The sequence below is a fragment of the Octodon degus genome, unplaced genomic scaffold (genome assembly GCF_000260255.1).
Source record: "Octodon degus isolate 3935 unplaced genomic scaffold, OctDeg1.0 scaffold00030, whole genome shotgun sequence".
NCBI classification, from domain to species: Eukaryota; Metazoa; Chordata; class Mammalia; order Rodentia; family Octodontidae; genus Octodon; species Octodon degus.
In genome coordinates this window covers 15,488,326-15,499,474 of record NW_004524606.1, presented here as the reverse complement: position 1 = coordinate 15,499,474, position 11,149 = coordinate 15,488,326, and positions in this window count along the sequence as shown.

Here is an 11,149-nt window from a genome sequence, read left to right as displayed (position 1 = left end):
TTACTTATACATACCATCCTAGATGAGCCAGTATATTTCAGGGTACAATACTTGGAGAAAAATAACTTAATTTTATAGAGTTGAGGGAGTTTACATTCAGTCGTTGCTTCAACACATGCTTTTAGCAAGGCTTGTATAGCTGACTTGCTTTGATTTTCAAATTTGTAAAACTGAATGATATATTTAAATTAGAAGGCTTTAGAGATACAAAATGAGGTATATACCAATGACTTTACTAGTTATTTCATTTTTAGTCTGAGCCATGTATATGAATAAGCTCTCTATGTGCGTGATTTCACTTATTCTTTACAACACTTTATGAGGAAGACACCAATGTTATTTTTCTCGTGGTAAATGAAAGCAAAATTTAGACTTATGTAACTTGCTGCTTACCTCCCAATGAGAAGACATCACAAGTGCACAAACCCAAATCCATCTCACTTTGTAGCCCACTTGTTTATATTCTATGCTTCATCTATGCTTTTAAAAAGTTTTTTTTGTCTTTTACTATTTTCTCTGTAAACTGCCTGTATAATTCATCTTTCCTGTTGCTGGACGCCATACCTAACACCTACAACTTAAAAAAGGAGAGGTTTCATTTGGCCAAAGTTTGGGGATCAAGTCTACGTTCAACAAGCTCCCAGTAGAAATCCTGCAGAAGGGCGGGTCAGAGCCGAAAGGCCTAATTCATGGCAGCCAGAAAAAAAGGCGAGAGAATCATCCCAGAGCAGAAGGAGCCTGGAACCTGCATGGACTGTCAAAGCCAAGCCTCCAGGCCCGACACAGGTGCAGCCCGAAAAGTCCCCGACCAATCCCAAAAGGGAATCCAGTTGACTGTCCGCCCTAAGCACCACACTAGCCTTAGGAATGGAATTCAAGCTCGCACAGGAAGTTACACTTTCACTTTCTTCCGGGGTTCCTGTTTCTTTAGCACAAATTCTTTAGCTGGTTGTGCTACTATCCTGTCTCAAGAATCTGCTGGAGTCAGCTTAAATGGTGCAATACCTGGGGGACTTCCGTGAACTTTAGTTCTCTATCTCTGACTCAAGAAAAGTAGATGTTACATATATAAAATAAAGCAAAATGAATGACAGGCTCCATTCCCCTTTTTGGCCTACATGTTTTTATGATGGGTGTCTCAAACTTAGGTTTTCAGAACAAATTTATTGAGGAATTCCAAAACTATTTGGTAATGGTTCACTGTACGGTTGTATCAGTGACTCAAAATCTCTACCACCGAAGGCAAGATAAGTTATATCCTTTTAATAGTGTCCAAATGGGATTTACTCTTGTACAGCTACTCCTTATTCTCTGAAAAAAGAAATTACAACTTGAGAAAACCTGCTATGGAATGGAAATCCTAAAATTTCTGAGTTGAGAGAATTTATGCTGAAGTTCTGCTGCTAGGGAGCTATTAAAACAGAAGTTTCAATGTCTCAGCTTGATGATATGGAAAGAACATGAGTGTTACAGTTAACAGAAGATCTAGATTTGAATATTCTGACTCTGCTATTAACAAGAGTACTTCAGACAGCTTACTTTACCTCTTCATGCTTCTTTCTCATTGGTAAGACAAGTCTCTACTAATATTTCTTTTCAGTCTTATAAGCATAGATATGAGAAATAAAGCAAGCAATATGGTTATCACCAATGTATTTAATTATTATTTTAGTATATTTTAGAAAAAATACTTCTTCTGATTCAGAAATACAAGGAGGTATGAGAGCCTAAAGTAGTCCTCTTCCACATAAGTCTTCTCTGGTTCTTATGAACTGACCTTATGAGACAGGGTGTCCCTGCACTGTTCAGGCTGACCCTGAACTCACTCTGTAGCCCACACGGGCCTTGAACTCACAGTGATTTTCCTGCCTCACCCTCCCAAATACTGGCATTGTGGGTGTGTACCACCATGTTTGGCTGATAACTTCTCACAATATAATAGTAGAGGTTTCTTCAAGGGTCCAGATATTCCAAGATAGACAATTTGAAGAGAATTTGTGTACAAAAGCCTATTCATAGGAGAATAGGTCATTTTCTTTACCACATCAATTATCTATTTTTGTAGCTCAACAAAAAATGCCCAGACCTAGTGTTTGAAATTAACAATTTTTCTGTGCACAATCCTTTCGGCGAGCTTTTGGTGAGAGCGGCAGAATGGTGCTGCTGCTGATGTGCAGGTGCAGTGGCTTGGAAGACTGAGCAGGGCTGGATGGTTCAGAGGTGGTCTGTTGCAAACATCAACTTCTTGCGCACTTTCTGGGTTTCAGTTTTCCATTTAAGTTTTTGATTTCTTTTTTGCAGGTTGTACTAGTAGGCAAATCCTGACTCAAGGCCGGGGCTCATTTCCTCCCCATGTAATGGCCTCTGGAGCAACTCTAGCTGTGGACGTCATGGTTTTACAACTTCTGGCTGAGTCAGAAGGTGATCCCCCTGTAACAATGAGAAGCTGGAAATCCAGGCTTCATGTATGCTTGCCCAAAACTTAATGGGCCTAATCTACAAAAAATTTCTCCTCTCAACCTTATCCTCCATATAAAGTGTCTGTATTCTTCCTTTTGTTTGGGGGAAGAGGGAACTATAGCTTACATTTGACAAGACCTAGTGTGAGCCGTAACAGAGAGAAGTACTTCCTTATGTCAGCTGGATCCTTTTCCCAATAGTCTGTTCAGCCTGCACTCTGGCCCACACACTCATGATATGAACTGTTCTTCTATCCACAGATTGACAATGTATCCTTAGATGTACTATCCAGAAAGGCACCCACACTCAAGATCTGGAGCTAGGAAGCCAATCCTGCATCTTCTTAGGGAATGAGGCACTCTAAGAATGACAGAAGACTGGCAGTCAGAGTTACTATCCACAGGTTCTATCTAAAGGCCCTGAATACACACCAGGAATTTTTTCTTGGGTAAGCATGACAGATTTCAATGTGGAAGAGACAAACCAAATAACCTAACATGCATGGGTTAAATAATCACAACAGGATAATTATGAATATAGTAAAAATAATTTTTACAAAGTATACAGTAATGACTTCCCATAAAAAATGATAAAGATAGGGTCCAGGTACCTCAGCTTCTTACATACCATTGATTTGATATCTAATATTTTGAAGAGCTATTGAGACATTAGAAGGGTCTGGAATGTCATTAAAGTTTATAATTATAAAAAAGACTGGTCAGAAATTTTTGTAGGTCCATTAGCAGAGATCTCTTAAACATGAGGTCTTAAACATCCCCTTTTCTTTCTTCCATGGCCATTGGGTATTATCTCAAGCAAACTGGCCAAATTTATTATTATTGGGGGCACATGAATTACAGGACTTAGGGACAACACTGAGTACTCTCCAGTTTGCAAGTGGGGCCACTGGGTAACTGCTGACATCTTCATGTACATCTATTAGAAGTTTAACAGACTTTCTCCTTATACTGGCAGTTAACACACTGAGAGGGGAAGACCCAGGACCACCTGAAACTTCCTCTGACTCCATCATGAACACTTTTTTCCCTCTCTAGTAACTTTGGACAACTTTTCTGGAAATGTCCCTTGTCTCTGTCTGGATCCAGGTATGCATAACTTTATTCCCATTTCCCAACTGGCCTTCATTGCTATAGGCAGCCAGTATCACTATTTTCTGTCTATAATTCTATTCTGTATCCTTTCTGCTATAAAACAACTCAACTCAGACAAATTCCTTTCTGCAAACCCTTCTAACGTCTGCAGCTTGTTTTAGATACCTGAAGCCCACTGAGCAAGGTATAATTTTTTGGTTCTAAGACCTCCTGCAGGTAGCCCTGCCCAAGGAATGTGAGGGCAACTTCCCCTATAGTGGATTTCCTGACATAGGATTCCTTTCAGCCTAAAGAAGCTAGAGCAATCATCGCCCATGTTTCCTCACAGCAGTTCAGGTTACTTCTTCAGAGGGGGGAATGTTGTAGACAGCTGAATTAGATAGAAATATTATAGGCAGTCAGACAGGGTGAAGCCCTCAAAGAGACAATATGGAAGACAAGGTAACTTTGCAACTTGGAAGAGACTGATACTCTCATGTGGGCCACACTTTAAGACAAAAGAGGAAAGAAATTCAGCCACATACTTCCCTAGGAATGGGTATCAGGGATTGGTATTCTAAATAGGTATCAATCACTTTAAAAGAGCCCAAATGAGTCACTAACCCAGCCCTGAACTGGAAGAGATCCTGTCCCATATCCATGCCCACTTGCTATCTCATGACTTGCTTCCTCACTTGGTACTGGATTTAATTAACTTCACCTGAGCAATGGTGCTTGTAATCTCATTGGCTGACCATAGTTTTGTCCCTTCTGATGCCTACCTAAGGGAGTTCTTATGTTCTCTACCACCTTAGACCCACCTCACCACATGGTTTTACTCTATAAAAGTCCCTGGAAGAAACAGCTTCCAGGGACAACCTGCTCAGTCCCTCCTCTGTCCCTCTCTCAGACAGGAGCTTTCCTCCCCCCAGTAAATATATTCTGCTCATTAAAAAAAATGACAGCAGACTTGAGGATTTGGAGAAATCATTGTATTGAACATATCAAAGGATTTTCTGAGATATTGTTTAGTGTGATTTTTGTAAATTTCTGGAAATAATGCTTAATAGGATCCAGTAACTTCAGATATGTTAGATTAGACCAAGGTAAATGATTTCTTAACTGCAGGACTTCAAGGGTCTTTAGATTATTGGCAAACCACCTATGAAGCCCCTGGACAGTGCAGTGCCCCTAAATAGAAATGACCATGGAGGTTTCCTTTTGGAGAAGTTTCTTTTACAGTTTTAATGTTTCACAGACCATATAATACATATCAGTAAATTAATATCCTACCTTCCTTTTTTTGCCTTACTCCCTTTCCCTGTCACTCTTCATTTTAAGTATTTAGATATGATGGGAGAAAAGGGGAGGGGGAGCTCATATGTGGCTTTTCAACAAGATGGGATGGATGAGACAGATTTTTTAAATAATTAAGTTTGTGCTATACTATCATAACACATTAAAATTCAATAAAACATTTTAAAGAATCTATGTTACTGATGCCCCAAACTCTAACCAGATCTCTAAAGTTAGGACATTTGTTCTGAATTGAATTATTTTCTCATGCGGATAATCTGGCTGTGCTCTGGGCCCAAGGATGTGCATATTTTCTTCACCTTGACTGCCAATGAATTAAGGAGCCATCAGCTTTGTTCTTTTCATATAATGGAACAAATAACAGGTGAATTATGCAAAAGCTTAATAATAATCTCATGTTTATGTGGCTTTTTTAACCCCATACAGTATTGGTACATACTGCATACAATTTTATAGGCACAACTTTCTGTTAAAGGGACGATAGAGAACAAAGTTTCTTAAACAATATATACTCTAAAATGAGCAAAAAAAAAAAAAAAACACTGATAAATTGGATGCTTATATTTCCTGATGCCCTATTCTAAGACTTTATTAAAATGAATATTATATAATTTTGAGCTTACATCATGTAATTTATCTCAAGTAATTCTTTATAAAGAAATATAAAGAAAAACTCCCGATAAATAAAAATGAGGAATGTTATATATTTATATTGCATAATTTATGTGCCTCAAAGACTTATCATGTATACTATAATAATGAAGACTCTGAGAGGTAATATATGCAAGGCAAAGAAGATTTCAAGGTATTTTTAAAGGGGGACACAGATATATGTGTTGTGTATCTTATATCAGCAAATTTGGGTAATTGATTTTGTTTTCTGTTTTTTTGTTTGTTTGGTTGGTTGGGTTTTTTTTCCATTTATGCATTTGGTACAGGGTCTCATTATACAGTCTTGACTCACAGTGATCCTCCTGTTTTCAGCCTGCCCAGCACTGGGATTACAGGCATGCATCACCACACCAGAACTTGTTTGCCAGCTCAGCATCCTCCAGCTGTAAGGCTGGCACAGCATGAGGGACTGTGTATTGAACTCCTGGTCCGTGTGCTTGCCAAAGCAGGTGCTTAGTCCTCTGAGCTATCTCACTAGCCCTTCAGGAAGTATTTTTGAAGCATGGAACAAAGTGTCATAAGGAAAAAACTGAAGGAGAAAGAAAATAACATTTGTGTCATACCTACTCTATCCTAAGTGATTTACATGCATTGGTTAATTTCAATATTGCAATTGCCTCCTATGATGGATCCTGTGTGCTTTATATATTTAAATATTACCCATATGGGAAGTAAAGGAATTACACATTGCTCTATTTTCATCCTGGCACTTCCTGGCATGAAGCTCATTCTGATTCTTTTCAAAGACTTTAAATGTTTCCTCCAAGGAAACTAAAAACTTGTTTGCACCAAAGCTCCCCCACCTCTGCCATCACACCTGTTGCTGAAGGCAGTACTTGTACGCGAGCATCTGCCTCTTGCTTCCTTAAACCTACCTACGTACCTGTTTATCATTTTATTTCCACCACCATTTATTTTGATTTTAAGAGTCACTATATCTAAATCATAAAGCATTTGCTAGCAATAATTAGTTATAATTATAATTTTGAAACTCCCAGTGTTTTAAAAATAGGTACAAATAGACACGTACACAAAATTTCATATAACATATTTGGAATTCTTGAACTGTGATTGACTGATACTTGAGGATAACCATAGTAGAAGTGTAATTACTTTTGAGTATTAAGCACACATCAGCATCTCACAAAATAGGTCAGATGAAAAGTATTTAGGACAGTTTCAATAATTAACACATTGCATACATTCGTCCTAGTGGTTAATTGCTGTACAAGATGCGGGCATGATATCTTATTTACAAACACCATTAGAGCAAATCCCTCTATTCATTAAGAGAATGTAACTATATATCTATCCTAACCACTTTAAAAACACAGATACAAAATGGACATTCACCTGTATCCCCTTTTATTGTTTAGTTCTGTTATTTGAATATTATAGGTGTGTAAACTCAGCAAAATACTCTAAAAGAGTCCAGTAGCCCATAATAGTATTGGGTCTTCCACTTTACTGGCAATGTCAGAAATTGTTGACCTGAGTCCCCCACAGCTCAACATAACAACATGGCTTTACTTCTATTTCCTTTTTATACTTTTCTGCTGGATGGTTAAGACCAAGGTAAAGCAGAACCTACGCAACAAGAGTTGTAGCTTTTTGGTCTGATAAGTTCTATCCTACCAATTTGGTTTGAAACTGTCTTATTGCTATTTGTTTCTCAATAAAATTATGGAAAAAAAGAAGTAACCCAAGAATACAAAGAAAAAAAATTCATCAAAATTAGGAATTTGCTCTTACTTGACTTGTTCAATCCTGTATCTTCTAATGCCTTGAGTACTGCCTGACATACTGTAATTATTCAGAAATAAATGGATAAGTGAGAAAATATAAAAATAATAATACCCCACACCTCATGAAAACACTGATCATAAGTGAACATATGATGAAATAAAAATATTAAAGAATAATATTTTTCATATCCAATATATGCATCATAATAAGAATTTCCCTTAAAGCACTATAAAACTTTATGTAAACTACTACAGATTGCTATTTTTACATCTTAGGAGTTGTTAGTGTTAATACATTAACTTCTAAGATTTCTCTTTTTGGCCACCAGCATATAGCATTGAGTGTTAATTTTGCATAGTTTTTTGCTTTTAAACTTGAAGTATCTTTTCTCTCCTAGTTGTGAGTTTCAAATGGCCTAAACAAGAAAAACAAAACAAGCATCTTTTCTATGAATGCATGATGATAGGCTATAGCACTTGGTGACTCTAGTTTCTTTCTATTCAGGTGGCCTTATGGCTTTATACCATGACTGTTGACATTATTTTAACTTGTCATGTGTAATATTGCCCCATAGAGTAAAATAAAACTTTGCAAAATTTGGTAGCTTTCTAAGTTAAACACTAAGCATATCAGAAGTTTATTTAGTATTTTATTTGTTGTGTATTTGGTCATTTTTGTGATGTGTGATCTTTTATTCTGTAACATCTCTTGTAAATAAAACATTGAACATACAGCAAAAAAGAAAAGTATTTAGTAGCATTTTGATAGTAAACATAATTCTATTCCCTCATTATTATAATTTTGTGCTATTTTACAATAATCAAAATCAACTACATGGTGTAGCTCAGGTACAGATGTGAGAGACATCACTGTGCATGTACAAGGTGATTGCCTGAGTACACATATACAGTTGTACGCATACTTGTGTGTATTTGAGGTTTCTACAGTGATGGTTAACTACAATATGGGTTTTCTTGTCTTATCTTATTTGGGTTTTCTTCTGTCTGTCCATTCTTGTGAAGACATGACATGTTTCTAAAACTCACTATATTTGCTTTTTATTATAGCTACCCAATAAACCTACAACAAAGATTTCGCTGCGCGAAAATAAGATTTTAATAGAACTGCATTGCTTCTGTAAACTATTTTTTACTTTTTTATATTTTTAAAGAGAGTAAAGAGTTAAAAGAGAAAAATTATAGGCGATACAGATTTTCACTTAACAAAATAATATGAAGGAAGATCTATTTTGTTTGCTTTCCCAGATCCTAGCAGTTACTGACGTTCCTCCTCCCTCAAAGGTGGGATTGTGCCCACTTCCTCCTTCTTCAAAGCCAGCAATGGACAATGTAATCTATTTCAGAGCAGCTCACTGTGACTCTGGCTGTTATTCTGTCTCCATCTTTAAATGCCCTTATTATTAAATTGGGCCTACCTGAAGAATCCAAGATCCCTGATATATTCAAATCTCCAAAATCCTATTGAAATATAAAGTTACATATTCAAACTCTGGGAATTAAAACATGGGCATCTTTGAGGCTTCACTATTCACCCTACCGATACTGTTCTGAAACAGCTTATTGTCTAAATGGTGAAGCTCTCATACCAGAATTCATGTTTATCAGAACTGAGATTATGAAAAAAGTCTGACATACATGATGAGAAGATTGAAAACATCTTGTGAAATATTTTTGCAACAAATGTATAGAACAACTTATATAGATTTTTTTAAAATGTATAGTTAAATCTAAAGCAGAAGCATTATTTATAACATGAGTGGGTTAGTTTTCAGTCTGTGACAAATATCTAAACTAAATCACTATGAAAGAGAAAGGTATATTTTTGGCCACAGTTCTATAAATTTCACTCTATGGTCAGTTGGTTCCATTATTCTGGAGCCAACATCTGTGCACAAGTGCATTGCAAAGGAAGCTGTTTACCTCATGGCATCCAGGAAGTATGAGCTAAAGTGGCAGGGTCCCAGTACTGCAGATCCCCATGTCATGATCCAGCTTCATTCTGTAGGTCTATATTACTTATTTATTTTATTTATTTATCATTTTATTTTATTTGGCACAGGGTCTAGCTGTGGAGCTCAGACTCCTAGTGATACTCCTGTTTTCACCCTCCCTAGCACTGGGATTACAGGCATGCACCACTACACCCAATCTCAGAGGCCAACTCAGCATGCCAGGGGTAGTCAGCACAGCATGTGGTGCTGGGGATCAAAGCTGGGACCCTGTGTTTGCCTAAGCAGGTGCTAAGTCTGTTAAAATTTTCACCATCTCTCAATAGTGTCACCTTCCAGAGTAGTCTTTTAACATGCCAGTCAACCAAGCCCTCTAAATAATTTGTATAAAATCACTTGCCATGATGTCCCAAAATGTGTATCAGTTCATGTGACATAACCAGGAGATTCATGCTGAAGATTGCTTTTCTACCTCTTCCTATTTTAAGATACATTTTTATAATACTAAAGTTAGTTTACAGGAATAATAGAGTATTTAATACTAGAATTTTATATTCTTGTACTTTGATCTTTTTCTTCTGAAATATATGGCTGACAAATGTACTCAGATGCTGTTGAAAACAAATACTAAATTTCCTTTTTCCATTTCTATCTTCTTATAAATATAAATTCTCAAAAGCTTATTATGATTACATTATTTTGGCTAGTGCTGGAGAATTACAAACTGCAATTAATTCACCCTAATGTGAAGCAAGCAGAAAATAAACAAGGAACTGAAAAAGTTTTGTTCTAATACCATGACAGGGACCATTTTTATCTCCACCCAAGTCTTCCAGAAATATACCTAATTTACCATGTCTGAAAGTAGAAAGTCATTCCTTTCTATCTTGTCTATTTCTAGGTGTCATCTGCCCTAGGCCTACCTGTTTAATAACAGTTAATAAACTCAAAAGGCACTCCTTGCCTTCATTGCATCCCTTCATTTCGAAATTTTCAGCACTCGGCAAGTATGTGTCCCCTGCTACAACGCAAAGCTAGCCGTCATCTGTCTACTATAAAGATGACTACTAGACTTTCTGTTTTTATTCTTGACTCTTGAGAATCTATTTATCACACAGTAGCCAGACTGAGTTCTTAAAGCATAAATAATACTTGAAATTTAAATAAAATTTTCTTCACAGGATGTGAGAAATTCAGGACAACCAGGTGTCTGTTACATGTGTGAACTCACAGCACAGTCCTGTTTGCCTCCCATCTTTCCCTGCCACTCACTTTCTGTGAGCACCTTGACTATAGCAAAATTTTTCTCTCATAGAGTTGCCTTTTTAAATTAATTAATTATTTAATTTTTCAGTAATAGAGATGAAACTTGGGACCTTACACTTGCCAGGCGGGCATTTATGGCCCTGAACTATCGCCTGTGCTAAATGTTTTTTTTTTTTTAATTAAGCATCTTGAATGTGCTTCTCTCCCTTCTATCGTTACTAGCTTGTTTTCTCTTTCCAGCATTCTGTGTAGATGGCGCATTCTCTAAGAAGAAGCTTCCAACCATCCAGTGTTGGTCACTTATTTTATGCTCCATCACACCACCTTGCTATCTCCTCCAGCACTCAATACAATTTATGATTTGTTTTAAGGACAGAGGTTTGATTGTTTTGCTACCTGTTCTATACTTTGATAACATCCTTACTTTCTTCACTATTTTTTGAATGCCAAGAACAATGTGCAGAACATAATAAACTGGTCATTTTTTTTGGATCTGAGTGAATTAAAAATGTGAATCTCCTCTATGGCTATTTGCAAAGTTTCTAATCTCAATGTTAACAAAAAATCAATTTAGAAGATAAATGCCTCAGAGTTATCTTTGTCTTTTAATTTTATACATTCCTTTTTC